Source organism: Helianthus annuus, chromosome 10 (genome assembly GCF_002127325.2).
Source record: "Helianthus annuus cultivar XRQ/B chromosome 10, HanXRQr2.0-SUNRISE, whole genome shotgun sequence".
Classification (NCBI taxonomy): domain Eukaryota; kingdom Viridiplantae; phylum Streptophyta; class Magnoliopsida; order Asterales; family Asteraceae; genus Helianthus; species Helianthus annuus.
The window spans coordinates 17,518,817-17,541,885 of record NC_035442.2 but is presented as its reverse complement, the minus strand read 5'-3'; the positions used below and the strand labels follow the sequence as shown (position 1 = coordinate 17,541,885).

Here is a 23,069-nt window from a genome sequence, read left to right as displayed (position 1 = left end):
CATTGTTTTGCTTGGCCACAAGCAAACATGATATTAACTCACTATATTTAGTGAAATCCCTTTCACGATATTGTTGTTGCAGTATCACATTCGAGGGTGAAAGGTTAAAAATGTTTTTTCCAACATTTCCTTATCAGTAATATTTTCACCACATAGAATCAATTGTGATGTGATTCTAAACATTGCCGAGTTGTACTCGCTTATAGACTTAAAGTCTTGCAACCTTAAATTGATCCACTCATAACGAGCTCTCGGTAATATTACCGTTTTCTGGTGGTCATACCTTTCTTTCAGGTTGGTCCAAAGGACAAGTGGATCCTTGATAGTGAGGTACTCACTTTTCAAAGCCTCATGAATATGATGGCGTAAAAAGATCATGGCTTTTGCCTTATCTTGGGTATTTGCTTTATTTCCTTCTTTAATTGTATCACCCAGATTATTGATTATTGGCATTCAAATGTATTTCAGCATCCAATACCCATGACAAATAGTTTTTCCCAGTAATATCTAAAGCCATGAACTCAAGTTTTGCAAGATTTGTCATGATGAACTGTATTAAAAAGATACATGTGAATTAAAACTATAAATTGTTTGGATGTCTTTATTATTTTATTTTTATTTGTAGTAAATAATATATTACAATAAAAAAAACACCAACAGAATATATAAATAGATATAAGACAAGTATATTTCATATATTTCATATATTTGCTTACGTCGGATCATTAAAAAAAAAACTTATAACTTGCTCCTGTTTTAATTTCAGTGTAATGTCGGTTACCGTTTTTATAACATTGTCCTAAGATGAGAAGAGATAATTGGGAGAGAAAGAGATGTTTAATATCAATGGTATGTTCTTTTCAATAGAATGCATGGACTATTTATAGAGGGAATAAACTTGGTGAACAAGTTGGTTTATATTAGGAGTTGATAATCTAAATATAACTAGTTAATTTATGCCCGCGCGTTGCGACGGGGACCCAATGACTGCAAAATACGTGTCAGTAACGGTAATCAGATACCGAATATTAAAATATAAATAAAAATGTCGTGAAAAGGATAGTCAATCCGTCCTAAAAAAAGCGATTTAAAATAACCTAATATATAATAATAGGACCCGCACATCCTACACGTTGAAAATTCAGTTGTTTTCAGTTCAGTTATTACGGTGCTAACACGTTAAAATATGGATGAGCTCGGTACCTGTAATGGCATCGAAAGTACCGATCCGGAAAATCATCGAAATTAGGTACCGGTACCGAAAATGCTCGGTACAATACGGTATGGTATTTGAAGGTAAAAATCAATAAATATAGGTATGGTGCTAGCCCGGTGTCGAAGCGAAAGTAACGATTCTGAAAACGTCAAAAGATTGGTACCAAATTGGTACCGAAAATGATTTGGTATAGTGAATTTGGTACCGATATGATACCGGTTTGATTAGGGATGGCAATCAAACCCGAACCCGCTGGGTAAACCCGAAACCCGACACATTTGGGACGGGTTTAGGGTCGGATAATCGGGTTTGGGACGGGTTTGGGAATAGTTTTTATTTTTTTCGCGGGTTTGGGACGGGTTTGGGATTTAGTGATATACCCGTTTACCCGACCCAAATACCCGATAAGGTGTACCCGTTTACCCGATATAATTTCTTTTTATATTATTAAACATTTATATATATGATACATCCATTTTTTTACACATATAAGTATTCTATTCCGTCTACCTTGTAGTTATTTGATATATATTTTTATAATAACAATACAAAATGTAATCGGTTAGTAGTTACCCGATAGATACCCAGTGATTTTTGAGATAAGTATACCCAACGAGTAATTTTTTTAAATTAACGGGTTTACCCGAAACCCGCGGGTATACCCGATACCCGATGGGTATTTACCCGCTAGAAACCCGACGGGTTTTGGGACGGGTTTGGGACAAGCTTATCTAACCGGGTTTGGGTTTGGGATTACCTAAACCCGTCCCAAACCCGACCCATTGCCATCCCTAGGTTTGATTACCGAATTTGATACGATTTGCTCATCAATAATCTAAATATCCAAGTTAATTTTACATGCTACAATTCATTCATTACGTAAAAAGACAAAAAATAAATCAAATAAGTTGTTGTGTATATAAAACCTCATTCAAACGAAATACAGTTTACTTACTAAACTGTGCAATTACTTGCATTGCTACATTGCTACGGGATTTGATGAGCTCGGCACCAACCGGTACCGAAAATCATCATCATCATCATCATACTCAGTAAATCCCACCAATAGCAAAGCAAAGGTAGGGTCTGAGGAGGGTAAGATGTAGACAGACTTACCTCTACCCCGTAGGAATAGAGAGGCTGCTTCCAGTGAGACCCCCGGCTCGATAGTAGTTTTGCATCAAGCCTTGGACATAAGGCACACATAACACTCAACAATCGGGACAAAGATCGATTAGTGCATGTACCCCTTTGTCTTTCAGCTATCAACGCCACCACATGATGCATGATTAACTGTCCTCAGCTTTTAACGTTATTTTCACGAAATTAGTAAAATAACGTTAAAATTAGTGCACTTTCACTTTTGCCCCCGATGGCCCACACATATATACATTATACGCGCATACCGCAAGCGGGGCGTAACCGATACCGAAAATACCGTTACCAAAATCCTCAAAAATGGGTATGGGTACCGAATATACCTTGTACAGTACGGCTTGATACGGTCGGTACCGGTACGGCACCGGTATTTGAAGGTAAAACCCGATAAATACCGGTGCCGAACGGATACCGAAAATATACTCAGTTTGATAAATTTAATACCGGTACCGGTACCCGACACCATTCATTTATTTCTATTTTTATATTTTTTATTCAAAGCTCTTTTTTAATATTTATTTAATGTCACTGTTCATTTCGTTGTAGTTTTAATATATAGGGAAATTCTTTATAACACCTTTATTATTAAAATTCTTTCAAATACTAATTTTTCACAACTCCTACGTATTTTAGGATAAATATACAATAAAGAGTTTTTAAACTATGTGTTAGATTAATTATCAATGTATAAGTTCTTTATGCTAACTCTTTTAGAAGCAAAAGTTTTGTTCATCATAGCATACAAGATATTTATATTAGTACTTTTATATAGCTATTTAGTCTGAAATTAATTGTTTATAAAATTTTTAAACGTTGCATGTTTTGGCTAAGAAGAGAAGTATGACCATTTTCATATAAGAGGACAAGGCACAAGAGACGTTTAGGTTTTGTTGTTTAATTATTCGTTAAAGATCATGTCTTTAGATAAATATATGTTATTAAATAAAAACAAACGATTAGAAAGCCTGGTAATAACGGGCACATATGATTTCAATCTTATCGAGAGAGGTTTTTTTAGATTTCAATCTCATCGAGAGAGGTCTTTTTACAAGGTCAAGTCATCAAACTTCCTAGATTTCAATCTCATCGAGAGAGGTATTTTTACCAGGTCAAGTCATCGAACTACCTAGCCGAGTATTTTACGTTTTTAAGTGTAAATACAAGGTTTTCGATTTGATTTGATTTGTATATTTTTATAGGGAAAAGATCAAATAGGAAGTTAATTTTCGCTAGGAAGGATAGGAAGCCATAGGATTATGACATGTGGCAAATTTTAAAATAAAGAGAAAGGGTATTTTAGTCAATCCAACTCCTTCTTCTTCCTTTTTCAAAACCCAGTAAATTCAAAAACCCACCATTTTCAAAACCCACCATCTTCAACTATTTCTTCACTTTCTATCTCAAAAATCACTACATTATAGTGCGATTTTCATCACCAATCAATGATTCAGAACCCGATCAACGTGTTCTTCAGCTTTTTTTGAAGAAAACCCAGTTTAATTTCATAAAAAAAATCTCGTTTTCCCGGTGATTTTGGAGATAATCACTCGATTCGTTCGATTCGAGCGTTGATAAGTGTTTCTATCATTCAAATTTCGTCAATTGATGAAGAAATCGGCTTCAATCCATGTAAGAAATTCTTTAATTTCATTTTCATGATCTGGGTTTTTGATTTAGTCATTGCGTTTTACGATCTTTGCGGGGGTCCGGGGGCGGCAGCCCCCGGTAGCGGGGTCCCAGGGGCGGCAGCCCTGGCGGGGTCCAAGGGGCAGAGCCCCTGGCTGGGAAAATTAATTTTCTAGAAATTGGCTCATTTTGATTAAATTGCTGTACTAAAAACGCATCAGAAAAATTAATTTTCCAGAAATTGGCTCATTTCGAAGACAGTAATTCGTAGACAATTCAAACAGTTCACAGTGACAGACAGTTTTATGTGTCCATTGCGTTTTAGAAATAAGAGAGTTTTATGTGGTTTTTGGCTATTGCGTTTTAGAAAAAAAACACATTTTTAAGTGTTTTTAGTTATTGCGTTTTAGGTAAAACTGTTGTCTAGTGTAGAACAAACACAGTAATTGGGTTGAATTGTATTGAGATTGTATTGTTCATCAAGGAATTAGGGTTACAAGAATGGTGATTATATAGGACACCACTTTACATACTAGCCCCTACACTATCTATTATTCTCATTTCTGACACTCCCCCTCAAGTTGAGTAGTGGGGTCACCAATACTCAACTTGCTCAAACAGCTACTAAACGCGTTTCCGTTGACTGCCTTTGTGAGGATATCTGCAAGTTGATCTTTTGATGCTACATACGGGAGCTCTATGATTCCTCCTTCCAACTTTTCTTTGATGAAATGTCGATCTACCTCCACATGTTTGGTTCGATCATGTTGAACTGGGTTTTCGGAGATTTGTATTGCAGCGGTATTGTCACACATAACTTTACTAGGAGCCTTTTGTGAAAAACCAATGTCTTCTAGCAGCTTCCTGATCCAAAGAACTTCGCTTAACCCTCGAGCTATACCTCTGAATTCCGCCTCTGCACTTGACAGAGCAACCACCTTCTGTTTCTTACTTCTCCAGGTAACTAGGTTTCCGCCAACCAAGGAGAAGTACCCTAATGTAGACCTTCGGTTTCCCTTATCTCCTGCCCAGTCTGCGTCAGTGTAGAGCTCAACATTTAAATGCCCATTTGTTTTGAACAGCACACCATGGCCTGCAGTTCCCTTGAGATACCTTAGAATTCTCTGAGCAGCTTCCATGTGGGCAACTTGTGGTTGGTGCATAAACTGACTTACCACTCCAACAGCGTAAGCTATATCAGGGCGAGTATGGGAAAGATAAATTAGCTTGCCCACTAGCCTTTGGTATCTTTCTCTGTCTGCGAGCTTTCCATCGAGTTCCATGTGAAGATTGTGGTTCACCACCATTGGCGTATCAGCTGGTTTACAATCAATCAACCCAGTTTCTGCCAGGAGGTCAAGAACATACTTCTTTTGGCAGATGAAAATCCCCCGTTTAGATCTGAGAACTTCAATTCCAAGGAAATACTTGAGATTCCCAAGGTCTTTCATTTCAAACTTTGAAAACAAATTCCTTTTCAGTTGTGCTATTTCTTCTACATCATCTCCGGTGATAATCATGTCGTCCACATATATGATCAAGCAGGTTACGAGGCCGTTCCTCCTTTTGAGGAATAAGGTATGATCAGCGTTACTTTGGCGGTACCCGTATTCTTTCATGGCCAAGGTGAACTTTCCAAACCATGCCCGAGGAGACTGTTTTAGCCCGTATAGAGATTTCTTCAACCTACAAACTTCCCCATCTTTAAACCGCCCTGAAAAACCTGGAGGTGCTTCCATGTAAACTTCTTCAGTTAGGTCTCCATGAAGAAATGCATTTGTAACATCAAATTGATGAAGGGGCCAATCCTTATTAGCTGCAACGGAAAAGAGGACTCTGATGGTATCCATTTTTGCAACCGGAGAAAATGTCTCAGAGTAATCGATCCCATACTTCTGAGTGTACCCTTTGGCTACAAGCCGGGCTTTATATCTTCCAACGGAACCATCTGGTTTATATTTAATCGAATACACCCACCGGCATCCAACAGTTTTCTTTCCCTTAGGAAGAATGCACTTTTCCCATGTATTGTTTTTCATAAGAGCACGCATCTCCACTTCCATTGCTTCTTCCCAGTTCTTCTTACCTCTAGCTTCCTTTACGGAATTGGGTATCTGTTCAGTGTATAGAGAAGCAACAAATGCTTTAGCATTGTTAGATAAGTTCCCGTTGACCATATTAGCTACAGGATATCTCGAATTTCTGGTTTCCCTCTCTGGGGAATACCGCTTTGGAGGAACTCCTCTATTGGATCTAGGTGGAAGTGAGTATCTTCCGGTAGTCTCCGTTGCACCTGATTCAACATGTTCAACAACTAGTTCAACCTGTTCAACAACTGGATCAACAACTGGTTCAACCTCTTCAACAACTGGATCAACATGTTCTGTAGTTGTCGGTTCTATATGTTCCCCTGTTGTCTCATAGTTATAAGACGTAGAACATTCAGGATTCTCAGTATTTCTTACCTCAGGCATCACGTTGGATGGACTTTCTTCAGTGGTACTGTGCTCCGTGGATTGTGTGTCTGTGTTTGAAGGACTCGCCGTACTGTGATAGTTTTCTGTTGTGACTTCTTCAGATGAGGGAATTTGAGTTAACCAGCTCAGAGTGTCTATACTGTCATTCTCCCCCTGACCTCTGAGTTGGGTGTTATAAAAGTATTTTGTTTCAAGAAAGTCAACATTCATTGTGGTGAACATTTGACGAGTTGTTGGATTATAACATCGGTAACCGATTTGATCGATCCCATAGCCGACAAATACACATTTCTCAGCACATGGGCCAAGTTTGTTCCGGTTGGTTTTGGGTATATGGACAAAAGCGGTACACCCAAAGATTCGAGGTTCAAGAGTAAGAGGATGGGGAATATTGGCAGATTTAGACAGACAATCTAGTGGAGTCTTGAATTTAAGAGCTTTTGTGGGAAGCCGATTCAGCAGATACACGGAAGTTGCAACTGCCTCCGGCCAAAAGAATTTTGGGACTTGAGATTCAATCAAAAGGGCACGAGTCATTTCAAGAATAATACGGTTTTTCGTTCGGAAACACCGTTTTGTTCGGGAGTATGAGCACAAGAGGTTTGATGAATTAATCCTTTGGTTTTAAAGAATTGTTTCATAGATGTATTGACAAATTCCCCCCCATTGTCGGATCGAAGGATTTGAATTTGAGTTTGAAATTGAGTTTGAATCATAGCATAAAACATGACAAATTTTTCGTACACTTCGGCTTTATTTTTTAGAAAATATACCCATGTCATGCGAGTGCAATCATCCACGAATAGTATAAAATACCGAAGACCCTGTCCCCCCATCACAGGAGCAGGACCCCACACATCGGAATGGATAAGTGAGAAAGGTGAGGCCACTTTCGTATTGCTAGGTTTGAACGATTGTCGATGGCTTTTAGCGCGAAGACAGGTTTCACACTCTGTTTTCCCATTTGAAGGGAAGAGTTTTGGAAACAAAAGGTGCGAATAACCATGGGATGGATGTCCCAAACGTCTATGCCATAGCCAGGCTTCCCTGTTATCAGTTCCATGGGCCAACGTCATAGTACCCTGTTGAGTCACTTCATCCACATAGTATAATCCTTGGCGCTCAGTACCACGTCCAATAATCACACCCGTCCTGATATCCTGTAGGATACAGAAAGTAGGGTGCATTAGTACCGTGCAATTTAGCTCTTTGGTAATATGACTGATTGACAGTAATTTGTGTTATAAGGACGGAACATAGAGACAATTTGACAATTTCATAGTTGGTGAAATTTCAATTACTCCTCCTCCTTTCACTTGCATAGTTCCGTTGTTTGCTGTATGGATTTTAGTTTTTTGAGGTTGGCTCATTGAGCGTATGTCCAATGATTCAAACGTCATGGTGTCAGTAGCACCAGAATCGAATATCCAAGAGTTGTTTTTTTCACGATTGATTGCCATTTTTTTTTACACTGTCCAAGGTTTAAGTCGCCGGAAATGTAACAATTACGCCGGCAACCTACACAGGTTGACTGACCAGCGAATTTACCAAATTCGCTAGGCAACTTGAACTCGTGTTCAAGATTTAATTCGCTAGGCAACCAAATTCGCTGAACAACGCCGCTAGGAGGCGAAGTTATCTCACCCGGCGGATTTATCACCGGGGACTTGAACTCGCGTTCAAGATTTGAGTCGCCCAAAAAATAATAACTCCGCTAAGAAACTAAACTTTGGAATGCGCAGCGGATTTGCAGCGGATTTATAATGTGCAGAGGGTTTATATGCAGCGGATTTATCAAGAAGGTTTTAGGGTTCCTTTAAGCCACCTTCAAACGCTCCAAACAACCCTAACCACACAAAGGAGATAAACCGCGGCTACACAGCGGCTATAACCTGATCGACAGAATGAAGGTTTTAGGGTTTGCTGATTATCAAGAAGCGGCGGCGACTGCTAATTGAACGCGGCGGCGACTGCTAATTGAACGCGGCGGCGGCGGATTGAAGCTTTAGGGTTTTGCTGATACAGATGAACGCGGCGGCGGCGGATTTATGGGAGTTTTAGGGTTTTGCTGATAGATATGGTGACGACGACTGCTGATTGTTGTTGTTTTGATGCGGATCGAAGATGATGGATCTGTTACTGTTGTTGGTTTTTATGTGGATCGAAGCTGATGGAAACGACAGGTTTGATTTTCAGATTTTGATTTTGATTTGATTTGCTTATCGGGTTGTAGATGATGAGAAAAGGGTTTCAGAATCAGAGACACTGCTCTGATACCATGTTGTCTAGTGTAGAACAAACACAGTAATTGGGTTGAATTGTATTGAGATTGTATTGTTCATCAAGGAATTAGGGTTACAAGAATGGTGATTATATAGGACACCACTTTACATACTAGCCCCTACACTATCTATTATTCTCATTTCTGACAAAAACACATTTTTTAGGTGTTTTCAGTCCATTGCGTTTTAGAATGAGTCATTTTTAAGTGTTTTCTGGCCATTGCGTTTTACATATAAGACATTTCTTTGTGTTTTTGGTGCATTGCGTTTTAGGTAAAACACTTTTTTATGTGTTTTCAGACCATTGCGTTTTAGAAAACAGACATTTTAAGTGTATTCTGGCCATTGCGCTTTACAAATAAGTCATTTCTTTGTGTTTTTGGTGCATTGCGTTTTAGGTAAAACACTTTTTTATGTGTTTTCTGGCTATTGCGTTTTACAAATAAGACATTTCTATGTGTTTTCTGGCCATTGCGTTTTACAAATAAGTCATTTCTTTGTGTTTTTTGGTGCATTGCGTTTTAGAAAAATGTCATTTTTTAGGTTTTTTTTCATTGTGTTTTACGTGGTTTTTCTATTGCGTTTTACGCAACTGGGTTTAAATTTTTTTTTTTAAATATAGCAATAGTATACTCGTTTTAAAGATAAAAAAACGCTCGTTTTTTTGGTGCAATTTTTATAAAAAAATAATGTCGTATGAAAGAGTTATTAACGTTTAAAAAATGGGGGGGATTTGGAGAAAAGAGAAACTATTGGCTTGGATTGACTAGAATGCCCTTGAACAAACTCACGCGCCTCTTTTCTTCCTTTCAATTTCCCTGATTTAGTCTTAGCCCTTGATTAACTTAATGGATGGTCAAGATCACTTTCTATCCTTCTTAGCCAAATAAACTTCCTATTGTATCTCCACCCTATTTTTATAATGATTTCAGTTTTGATTTTAGTGTACTAAAAAAACTACATAGACTAGAAAAGTTTATTTGAGAATGGAGTATTGTTCATACACGTTTACTAACTGATGATTATCTGTTTAACAAAATTAACTACACTAGAGGTCTAAGGTTTGAAACATGTCCTCAACATTTAGCCTATTATTTTTATTGCTCTTAGCGTCCAAACTTGAAAGAAAATAAGATGACTATATGATTTTAAACCAAGAGTTTTCAATGAAAGTCAGTTATGATTAGTGACTTCTGTTCTAGTTTAACAAGATAACTATAAACTTTTGCAAACGTTAAATACATTAAGCTAAGGCACATTAGTACATCACATAACTTTACACTATGTAACAAACACAACACTTTATCATGAACTATAACACATCACCATGAACTATACTACTAGAAAATAGGCCTAATGCAACCTTTTAGAAGCAACTTTTTTTAGATGAGTTGCATTTGACTCTAATGCAACTTTGTTGAAAATAAGGTTGCATTAGAAGATCTAATGCAACCTTTTTCATAAGAAGCTGCAAAATTATATTGAATTTGCAATTTTTTTCTTAAAAAGTTACAAATTTTATAGAAAATTGCAACTTTTGTTAAAAAAAGTTGCCTTTCTCAAAACATAAACGCAACCCTTCTTCTAAAAGGTTGCATACTTTTTTTAAAAGAATATCATATGTAATGATAACTTATTTTAAAAGGTTGCTAATTATATATATTACTACAATAAGATTCTAAATCTTTAAATACAATTATTTAAGAGAATAAAGACTTTGTACAACTTTTAACGTGTGACCGATCAACATGCTTGTGTTGATCTCACAGGTGTATCCCCCTAGTTGGGTTCCGGGAAAATGGGTTTGTGGCGGGGCAAACGGTACTGAAAGCCGTGTCGAAGAAGGTGGAAAAGCACGCGAAAGCTTGTGAGGATAATCAGCATGCCTTTGTCCCCCTGGCGTTTGACACGTTCGGCTCCTTGGCGCCAGAGGCAGTTCGGTTCTTGTCTAGAGTTCAGCGCGTGGTCCACAGCAACTTTTCGACCCCTCAGGGGCGAGACTTTGTTTTTAGTAGATTAGGGTTTTCTATTCAGAAAGGGATGGCGACACAGTTTGTTGCTTGTCTATCTACTATCCTTATGTAATTTGCCCTGATGATTGGAATGAAATTCAAATACTATTTTTTTTGACAAAAAAAAAAGGAAATTAATAATATAATTTTAATTGTAAATAAACATATTATATAATTAAAATCTAAATTGGCTAAATATAATTAAAATCTAAATTGGCTAATTGGTTTCTAATAATGTGTAAACTGCCAAAGTCTAACCTATTCACCCTTAGGCTATGTCCATTGGTGACCAAAGTTGGGTTGGTCACTAATAAGACAAAACTTTGAGTAATTAATAAAATAAAAAATGAAATTAAAATTGGCAACCAAGTTGGTGGAGCAACCTTGGTTGCAACCCAACCTAATTCCCCTATTAGTTTAATTACTCAAATAACTTATAATATTCAAACATTTAAAAAAACTAAATACATGGTATTTCTTTTTTTTTTTTTGTGAACATCCTGATATAAATTTTATTAGAAACCGAGTTCGTTAAAAAACATATTTTTTAGGTTGGGATGGGTTGTGAATGTGTGTTAAAAATTGAGTAAGGTTTGGTTGTGTAGATGGAAGAGAGAGATATTAATTTTTTAATAAAAAGTTGGGTTGAGTTTGGTCACCAATGGAGATAGTGTTATGTTTATACGAGCGGCAATTTCATAGTGAAATATTTAGTTTCCCTCTTTTCATCATCAAACCCTTTACCTTCAAAATTTTAGTTTCCCTCCTATCACTCTCAAACATCATACCCAATTCATCCTCAAACCGCACAATGAACCTAATTTCCGGTGATCGTTATGTGGTTCAGTCGCCAGAAGGGTTCAATCGGCGTGTAAGAGTGCTTCAATCGCCCTAGTTAATTATTGTTCTTCAATTGATTAAGTAGACAAACAGATGTGGTTCTGAAAGGCTTTTTTAAACAAATTATTACTCTGTATAACAATTACCGTCGATGCTTGAGAACAGTACCAATCGACCAAATTTGCATCTTATTTATGGTACTGCCACATATTCCTTTTTTGTCCATCAGAGAGAGACCAGAGAATCGGCTAAAGGGAGAAGAAGAAAGAAAGAGAATCGAAGCGATAGAGAGAGAAAGCATGAACGGAAGGGGATCCGGCCAAGCCTACGGCCGACCACCCTGTTTCGGTGACTGTCGACGGCTTATGCCCCTGTTCTAGCGGCAACAGGTGTGGTTGATAGCAGAAGTTATGGCGATGATGGACTCAAACGGAAGGAGACACTGAGGTTATAGAGGTCAGCAGTTAAGGTGTTCCAACAGAAATCCGGTGAATAAGATCTGTCGTGCGTGTCCCGCTTTGGTGTACATCGACAAACACCGAGGTACCGCTATGGTAAGTTATGACTTTATTGCTTCGTTTTTCCTAAAACTGATGAAGGATACCGGTTGCTTAGATCTTGAGCTCTTGGTTGATCATACCTTTTATTGTACTTTTTGACCCACTGGTGGTCTAGTAAACTATGCAGGTAAGGTGTTTGACGAAATGCCTTTATACGTTTCTTTGGTTTTAAAGTTTCGACGGTTTGATATTAGTAGATGTGAGTATTTTTTGCTGCACCGTTCTTTTGTTGTGTTATATTTGTGTTTGATTTTAGTAGATGTGATTTTAGGTTTGATTTATGTCATATAAAGATGGTTAGGGGCTAAGAAGTTGGTTTAGCAAGGGGTGATATTTAGACTGAATGAGGAGAAAAGAATGATGTTGGCACTTAGTCAACCGGAAAGATGCAACGTTTCTTTTTTTACTGCTGCAGCAATTACATTACATATATAAGAGGGGGATATCGTTTGAATTATATTGATATTTTTGGAGTAATTTAGATAGGTTTTGAATTAAATGATTAGGCCAGGGTGACTAAAGCATGACTACTTTTAGGCCAGGTGTTGATTCACGTATTTTTTGAAATGAATGTAATGTTGTTCTAGATGCCAATGCAAAGGATCACATAATATGACTTTGTGTTCTTTTATGATAACATTACCAAGACGATAAAAAAAATGTCTGCCTTTTTTCTTATTAGTAGTTGCTACTTCTCCACCATCATGGATCCATATCTTCCTGTCTATTTGTTTTAGTTCACTTTTCTTGTCAATGAACTGTAACAACCATATGGTATATTTCAGTGAATATATTCTATGCTTGATATCTAAGAGATTGTATATTTCAGATATTTAATTAATTTTTATGCCTATTCAGATAATTTTTTTGCCCTCTTATGTTTATGCAGTTTATTCATTGCAACATTTGCTGAATGATTACCCTTCATTCATAGCAGTTAAAGTCGGAAGACGCTCTCAAGGCGCAAAAAGTGAACACCACATACAAAAAAAAGCGCAAGCTTTTTATGCTATAATACTTCCAGATATTCGTTCGAACTAGTGAACACTCATTGTTCATTACAACAATGTGACAAGTAAGAAAATATATTTAAGCATTATGATTTAAAAAGTGTCTTAATGTGAAAGGTATGCAAAATTGTTTTAAAATGTGACATGTTTTCTATTTAGGGTTATGGTTCTACATCATCACTTTTCTTTTGTTTTGCTTATATTCAGCTCAGGATCAGAAGATTTCTTCAATCATTAATCAGTGCACCATGAAGTAATTACTACTGCAAAGCTTTGCTTATATTTATTTGAAAAGACTTGAAACTATGTATCAGAGGTAAGTTTTATGTATATATTTTATTGTAGCCGCTTTGCAAATACTCATACATGCAGCATCAAAAGACATCTTGGAAAAAAAGATTCTTTCCTTGCGGTATATGTCCGTGTTTGTCTTTTGCTTACGTTTTACGTTACGTTTACAAGCTCGTGATTTATCAGAATTTTTTTTTGGTTTTAGTCGTCGATACTTTGCATAATACTGTGCACGGTTTTACGACTCACGCCCCCGCAACACGGAGGTTAAACACTAGTTCTATATAACATTTCAATAGTTAGATGGAGCTAGACAAAAATTACATGAATGTCTTGCCTATCAAACCTGAAAATTAGTTAACAAACCTGATCGAACTAGACAACAAGGAGATTCAAGGCTGTTAATGGTCATCAGTGAGTTCCATATCATTGAGAGCCTAGTATATATACGTTGTCATTAATTTTTATCTTTGCTTAGTGATCATTACATCATAGTTGTCAAAAGCGCAAAAGGCGCGCGCCTAGGCGCTCGGGCGCAGCGAGTCGCGCCTATAGCGCCTGGTGGTAGCTTAGGCGTAAAAATGTTTTTTTTTTTTTTTTTTTTGTAAAAACGGTGCTCAGGCGCAAAAGGCGCGCGCCTAGACAATTTATTTATGACTAGTATTTTCTATTTAGAGTTTTCTATTAGCTAAGTCGTTTATATTAATGTGTATCTAGAAGTGTTGTTCGCGCGTTAAGGAAATGTGCATGTCTCAAAAAAGTATGCACACAGCCGACCCAAAAAATTTTGCTAGAATTCGCGAAGAAGTGAAGAGATGGTAATACGCCTTTATTTTGCTCGTGGTTTGTGTTTTTTACTATTCAAGATGCTGATTCTTTTATTGATATATGTTACCACCAAAGCATAGAAATGATGACTCAAACAAGGAATTACCTAGTTAAACCAAAATGTTTGAAGGTGCACCTACAAGGACCAAGGGTTGGGCATACGATGACACTGCGATGAAAATTGTAAGTTCTTTTTAGTTTTTCGTTTTGAGAATTTTGTATGAAGTATCCTGTATGGGTTGACTTTTAAAAGTCAGTTGCTTGTTATTGTTTTACGTTGTTTGCAACAAGCAACTTGTATTGATGGTTTATTGGATGATGTTTTTATAAAATCTTTTCTTATTTTTTTACAGGAACAATTGAAGAACTTCAAAGCTCCAGGAGATGGAAGTGCTTTGGTTGATCATTTTACAGACGGCACTTTTGACTTTATGGCGGATGTATTCCTAAAATAACGATGAAAAAATGGATGGTGGCGTGGATCCGTGGAATCATACATAATTTCGGGTGGGTTTATGGAATCATTCAACGCGAGTCTTGAAGTTGAAAGAACACAACAATGCGAAAAGAAATTGAATGGGCCATCACATGAAAAAAAACCTAAGCTAGAAGCTATGTAGAAAGATTATGACAACCAACAAGCAAACTTTGAAGTTACGATGCGAAGTATTATGGAAAAGCTACCTAATGGAGTATTATAGGATCTTGGAGATGATTAGGAGGTTTTCTTTACTTTTTATCATTGTACTTCACAACTTTATTATGATTACATTGTTCTTTTGATTTTGGACACCTTTTATATTACGATATAAGATTATCTTATATGATTATGTTATTATTATATTAGTGTTTTTAAAATACTAGTGCATACTAGTAGAAATTTTAGTATTTCAAATAATAATGCTTAGAGTTGCATTTGACTTTAAAAAGGTTGCATTTGAGTTTAACAAAGGTTGCATTTTAGTGTAGCAAAGGTTGTATATGAGGTAATAAAGGTTGCACTTGAGTGTTAGAAAAGTTACATTTAAAATTAAAAAAGGTTGCATTAGCACGTAAAAAGGTTGCGTCACACAAAGGTTGCATTTGAATAGTAAATGCAACTCTTTAAAAAAAGTTGCATTAGCTAATAAAAAGGTTGCATTAGGTCTAATGCAACTTCACCTAATGCAGCCCTTGATAAAAGGTTGCATTAGGCCTAAGGCAACCTTTTCAAGGCCTAATGCAACACTTTCTTAGGGTTGCATTAGCTTCATTTTCTTGTAGTATACGTAGTTGATCAACCACTGGCAAGCCACAAAGGCATTGCTCATTTATCATTTGGTCGCAATGTTAACAATAAACACATTGTGTGACCACATCATTAAATTTAGACATTGTTTGACACTTCAATGATAATTTTAGACGCAATAAGTCTCCTTTAGCCTTTACCATGCAATATGCATACTATGATCCTTTTATACTTTATCATTTTAACACTTCAGCACTTGTAAAATTTTATTGTTACTTCACCAAACGTTTTAAAACATAATGTTTTATTTAGAAAACTATACCCAGTATGCACATCACCCAAAAAAGGGACTTCAGACTTTTAAAGAGGGGTTTAAAAACTCACTGTCGGTATAGCTGACTACACTATGATCCTGTAGTTATGACCCTATTTGAACCCCCTGACGATCAAATTAAACCTAAGCAAGGTTCACATGTGGAATTGGTGATATGTGCTATTGCAATTGCTTTCACTATTTGCACAAACTATACAATACTGCGCATACGATGTTCAATAGTGCATACTATACTTCAGCGAGAACTATAGGTGCTCGTAGGTTATAAAAAAAGTATATTAGATTGAGAGAACTCCAATGTGCATACTATGGATCTAAACGAGTGCCATTTGCGTGTACCATGAATACTCATAAACTCAAGAGTGCGGGTACTTACCGGTTTTCTTCCTAAAAACCCCAGACCAGGTTGTGGTGGCGATGGGTTTAAATGAGAACGCTAAATATTTCGAGAACCGTGAGAAAAAAATAAAAAAAACCACAAGAACTTGGTCAAAAGCAATTCAAATTGAAAAAAAAAAAGAATTGCGCTTACCATTATTATTCGAATACAATGTTATAATTAAATTTACACATTTAAATTTACGTGAATTCGAAAATAAAGAAAACTTATACATGTTTAAGTTTGTCATTTACACATGTGTAAATTTGTTGTACTTACACATGTGTAAAAAACTTATTAAGAGTGATTTTGAAATGAGAGAATTATTTAAAGAGTAAAATCTTTTTTTAATGTTGTATTTTAATTACAATGAAGTTTGTATTAAAAAATGATTTTGAATGGTTTTCTCATTCGTTTTCACGGTTCTCGAAAAATTTAGCGTTCTTAAGATAACCATCCCATATTTATATATATAGTAGAGGGTTCAAATGAGAATACATTTTTTGTAAGAAGAAAAATGAAGAAATTTCAACATGAATCCTTCATTTGCTTCAATTAATATTTGTATTTAATATTATTATTATTATGGTATATTGGTAAACTTACAAAGATAATTAATATGTAGCTTTCCTCTTTAATAGCTAGCCATATTAAATTTGTAACTTATTTTCAAAAAAATAATAATTTAGAATGTATGATAAATTACGAGGTGTGTAGGATAAATTTCGAAATGTGTATGATAAATTTTGATGTACGCAGTTAAAATTTTTTAGTGCGGATAATGATAGTCTTTATTAGTAATTAGTTAGTCAAAGATAATAATAAATGAGATGAGAGAAAAATATTTAATATTTTATAATTGTACCTTTTTATTCTTTTTAATTTTCAATTAATTTTTTTTCAAATGATCATTCCCCCCTATATATATATATATATATATATATATTACACACTTTTTTTTGAACGACAACACACTTTATATATATATATATGTGTATATATATATATATAAAGAGCAAGCAAGAAGCTGGGATACAAAAACGGAAACAGAAACAGAAACGGCAACACACTTTATATATATATATATATATATATATATATATATATATATATATATAGGGGACCGCTAAAATGAAAACCACCTCCAGTTGTAAGAACCATGAGAACTACACCGTACGGGGCGAGTTGGACCAAATTTTTTTTTTCATAAACGTAGATGCGTGTATTATAAACACATTTGTAAAAAAAATCAAAAAAAATGTCGTGTGCGTAGTTTTGAGCACCACAAGTTTGTGTTTACGGGAAATCTTATCCAACATTTGAGGTTGTTATATCCATGTACGAGCTATATGTATACGAAGGTGGTTTTCAAATAAAAAGAGGTGAAGCCAAAGCCTTTAGTGGAGTTCCCACTCACAAGTATCTTCGCTGCTCAAAATATGGGAAACCAAAGCAAAAGAGAAATTGTGCTTGTATGGCGAACATTCTTGTCTCAATCTTTAATCACACATTCACAGTGCTGAGTTTCAATGATACTCATAATCATGACCTTGTCGAGAATTACAACCTTGATCTTACCAAAATATCAAGGAAGGTTTCATTCACTACCAAGCAATTCGTTCACAACCCGAGCACAGCCCGTATAGGACCCGACATTGCGTATAGATGTCTCGTGCTCTTAAAACGGGGTCATCACAATGTCAACGGTACTCCTGTTGACTTTAAAAATTTCAGGCAAGAGATGAGTCAGCAAAGGTAGCAGATAAACAGCAAAGACAGACCATCAATGGAAGCTCCACCCCTTGTTAGTGATCTGTGTTTTCGTTTACTAGTAATATGTAATGTGAGACTCTTATTATTTTGTTTAGGACGTGTTGTTAAAAATGTGCTGGCCTTCCGAACTTCTGCCCTGAAGTCGACCTCAGCATATTTGTGTTGCTTTTGGGCTCTATGCATCCATTTTTGTGTAACTTGCGTGTAGGCAATGTAGCTTTTTACAAGTTTACCAGTACATTAATCTCTAACACATGTTATGTGTAACTTGCTGAAAGTCTTAACACACGTTATAATAGAGCCTTGACACACGTTATATCAGTTATAACGTTATGGGTGTAGTAAACGGCCCACCATTTTTGTTAGTGCTATGTATTTTCGTTTACTAGTAATATGTAATATGAGACTCTTATTGTTTTGTCTAGTACATGATGTTAAAACGGTATGGACTTAACACATTCTGGAAGTCTTAACACACGTTATAAAAGAGGCTTAACACACGTTATATAAGGTATACTATGTTGTTATCAAGTTACTATTGGAGTTTATGCATCCATTCTGTAAGTCTTAACACACATTATAAGAGAGGCTTAACACACGTTATACATATCGGGTGCGTAACACATGTTACAGTATGTATATACAAATCATGGTGTTTGGAAACCACTAGCTTATACATGACACCATGTTGGGTTAAACCAAGATTATAACAGAGGCTTAACACATGTTATCCCAGGTATACGGTGTTACAATATTAACTTGTATGTTCTATATTAAATAATTAGCTTGTACATGTGTTACGATCAGTACATGCACATCATGGTGTTTTGCAAACCACTTTCATATACATGAATACAAGTCGGGTTATAATGGATGCTTACATGTTATCATATGTATACAAGTGGGGTTACAACAAGATTACGATATTAACTAAGCTCACCATTATAGTCATCGCCCCCGTTGACTGTTTTCACCCTTGTCACATGTTAAGCAATTACATGTTCCGAACAGACCAATTGTAACACATGTTAGATCAGTATATACACATCATGGTGTTTTGTAAACCACTAGCTTATACATGAATACATGTCAGGTTACAAAAAGATTATAACAGTGGTTTAACACATGTTATATATTCCAAAATTACCGGTACATGTGTTACCATAAATGGCTCGTTTCATATTACACGTTACATACTAACTTGTACATTTATTACTTGTATAAGTTTTACGCTCAGTATCCACATTATCGGATATTTTAAACATCAACAAAAATAAAAAAGATATTACTTGTTTTTTTTAATTAACAAAAGGTTAACACACGTTATATATCATTCTAACAGGGGCTTAACACATGTTATACATGAACACATGTCAGGTTACATCATGGTGTTCTGTTACAGCATGAACCACCAACACATGTTATAAATGAACGAAGACTTATTTCCCAAAGGATGTGATTTATTCAATGTCCCCGCATTAACGTCGCCTACATCCATCCAGCTTGTTAATTGAATATCTTTTATGGATCTGTTTCTGTAAATCAACACACGTTGTATATCATTCTAACAAGTGCTTAACACATGTTATGGGTCTGTCTCTGTAAATCAAGCAACCCAACAAAAAAAACAATTTTGGTTATTTAAGATCAACCAAACCAACAAAAAAACCCGTTCAAAATCTCATCCTAAAGTTTTGGATTTATTTAAAATACATGAACATTAACCATTACTAGAACACGCATTAACTTCGCCTACATCCATCCAGCTTGTCAATTGAATATCTTTATGGGTTTGTTTCTGTAAATCAACACACGTTATATAACATTCTAACAGGGGGCTTAACACATGTTATGGGCCTGAGTCTGTGAATCAAGCAACCCAACAAAAAAACACTTACTGTTCAGATCAAAAACCCAAACAAGCAACCCAAACCAACAAAAAAAACAGCTACTGTTAAGATCAAAAGCCCCTAACAAGCAACCAAACCAACAAAAAAACCCGTTCAAAATCTCATCCTAAAGTTTTTGATTTATTTAAAATACATGAACATTAACCATTACTAAAACACTTTCAACACACAAAAACATATTAACAACCATTTCAACAAAAAATCAAGTGTGAAATGATATTTCCCGGATCTATAACCGTCTGATGAACACGAAGAAGATCTTCAAACCTTCTTCTCACACACACACTCGTGCGTGTGACTTTGTGATAAAGATTGTTGTTTCTCTATCTAAAACATCAACTTTCTCTCTCTAAAAACATTCATCTTGTCATCGTTCGCTCTCTAAAACAACATACTTCAAACTTCTTCTCTCTCACACACTTGTATGTGTGTTCTTAGTGTTATAGATGAACATGATGAAGATTGTTGTTTCTCTCTCTAAAACAAAAAATGCATCTCTCTAAAAACTTTTTGCCTGCCATCATTCTCTCTCTAAAAGATCTGGGATTAGTGTTTGTTGAGATCACTTTTAGATCTGGGATTAGTGTTTCTTAGAATCTTGAAGGTAGATATTTGAATTCTGAAATGAGATCATCTTCTTCTTGTTCTTCTTCCCGTTTGTGGGGTGGGATAGGAAAGAGAAAGAGGTAAGAGAAAGAGAAAGAGTTGGTGATTTGATGGTACTGCATAGGGAAGTGGAGTGGGTTATTTTCAATGGTCAAAAAACCCCTTTTTCACTACCCAAACTGCCCTTGCAGTTGTACTAGCTTTTGTATAAGAATTATTTTAAATCTAATAATTACCCAAAAAAAGTAGAGTCATTGATCAAACACAATCAATGGATGAGGTTGGGTTTCCAAGGTTTTCTCAAAAAGATGGAGTTTTCCATATAACCCAACACTCTCTCTCTCTCTCTCTCTCTATATATATATATATATATATATATATATTTGCACACACTTTTAGCTTTGTATAAGTAAATGTAATACACAAAATGATTATGTAATTGTAATTTCCTAGATTCTCTTTCCCATTAATTGTATATATGTATTAATCCATAAAAGTCGGCGCAATAGTAAAGTTTCAATCTTTTAAACTATGGGGCGAGGGTTGGGGCGTGGGTTGGCTGAAAACGCCCAAGCCATCACCCCGGGTGGGCTTGGGTTTGGGCGTGGCCCAAGGGGCGGGAGTTTAAAGTCGGGCGTGGGGCGGGCTAGCGATCCTATGTGGCCGGCTCCTATTCGCTTGTTGGCTAGGTCATAACGGGGCATTTTAAAATTCAAAATCTAACCGTTTGGCCAAGCCAAGCGGTTCACCCAACCCAACAGTCACCCACCCGACTATATATATAACCCCAACCCCATCGGCTACCCCAACCCAAACAAACTTGTTGGCTGTCCACCGCTACCCCAACCCACTTGATCGAACCCGCTACCCCAACCCACTTGATCGATGGCCTCTTGGACACACGAAGAAGAGCTAGCTCTCGTCACGAGTGTCATTGACGCAATGAAGGGGCGATAACCCGGTGAAACGCGATATTGGCCGGAAGGCTTTGCAAGCTACCGACATAACGTCAGACACGACCGGCACAACTTAAATGCGTGCCAACATAAATGGCGCGAGCTACGGCCGAAGCTTGATCGTTTCAAAGCCTACTACGAAGCCGTTCCGAGCGGTGAGTTAAGCCACGAGGACCGGGTGGCGGTGGCGAACATTGAGTTTCGGGGCAAGGAGCGAAAGCCGTTCGACAAGCTCGCGCTTTTTGAAATTTACCTAACGCTCTAGGTTTTTTTATTTTGTAATCGTTTTTAGGTTTTTTTGTAATTTTTAGGAATTATGTAATTTTTAAGAATTTAATAAAATTTTAGGCTTTTTTTTAATGTTGTTCGTATTTTTTTAATTTTTTGTATTTTTTTAATAAACTGTCAAGCCACGCGGTTCACCCACACCCTACCATACCCCACGGACACGTCACTCACCGGTGGGGGGGCTCGAACTCCACGTGTCAACTCATGCCCCCAACCCCCGCCCCACCATATCCCATGGTCTTAGAAAATAGCTTCATGACTTAGGGAGTTTTCACTTCTGACACATGTTTCCATGAGCAGATTAACCCCATCCTATTCCCTCTTATCCCCAAAACTACCACCACTTGACATGCTCTAATCTAAATGACTTAGATGTTTACACCAGAGATTATTGTTTTACAAAGACAGCACCGTAGATTACCGTATGTCGCCATAGGATTTTCTTCAATCAGCACCGGAGATTAGGTGAAGTCGGTTAGGGTTCCGGCGAGTTTTCGGTAACCCGATTCGTGTTTGCCGTTTGCATGTCTCACTTTCGGTTAGATCGGATTAGTTTGAGCCATGATTTGGTAGTATAGTTAACCCAGTGACCATGGACATTCCTGCGAAGACTCCGGTGATCAAATCGGTGAATGCACATTGTTAAATGTTGATAATGTTACTTCCAACGGTTAGGAGGCTAAAGTGGTAAACTAAATATAATTCACTTTTTGAAATTCATCAAAAAAACATTGATTTTAATGAGGTAGCAATCTGCTGAAGGTAACTTTAGATTCATTTAGAAAGAAAAAAAAGAAGATTACATAGAAGAAAAAAAAAGAGGAAAAAAATTAAAAACCTTCGTCAGAAGGTACTTTATCCGAATAGTATCCATCACTTGCGTCATCTTCTTCCTCATCGGAGTCTTCATCTGGATCTTCATCCATGTTATCACCTTCACCTTCATCAGCTTCTTGTTCTTGAAGATTCTGAAGCCTCCACATGAACATGTCTTGCATTAACTCCAATTTTGAGTCTATTTCTGTGTTGGTACAAGTGGCGTTATGCAATTCTTCCATGAAACCTAGACGCTGCTTTGTCATGATGTTCTCTAGCCAGTAGACTTCCTGCTCTCCGCTGTCGTATGTAACCGTCACCATGTCTGTTTCATCATCAAAACACCATGATGTCATGACAGGGTCTGGCTTCACATCTGCTTTGATTGGTCCAAATTTGTTGGTTAATGCTTTCATAAGCATATGCATTTCATGGCATTCATTGTCTAGAGCGATGCCAATGGATAAGATTCGCCTCTA

At 36.6% G+C, this 23,069-nt stretch overlaps 1 long non-coding RNA gene across 4 annotated transcripts; it reads left to right on the top strand.

The window, feature by feature from the left end:
* Positions 1-11,463: 11,463 nt before the first annotated feature.
* On the top strand, positions 11,464-15,135 carry LOC110884111. Of its 4 annotated transcripts, none has more exons than XR_002560943.2 (6): positions 11,464-12,165; positions 13,061-13,246; positions 13,389-13,434; positions 13,527-14,290; positions 14,376-14,483; positions 14,654-15,135. It is a non-coding gene; the product is annotated as an uncharacterized LOC110884111 (long non-coding RNA). The 4 variants fall into 4 exon arrangements; XR_002560942.2 differs by having other exon boundaries at positions 13,389-13,593; positions 13,678-14,290; XR_002560941.2 differs by having other exon boundaries at positions 11,465-12,165; positions 13,389-14,290.
* Positions 15,136-23,069: the final 7,934 nt, after the last annotated feature.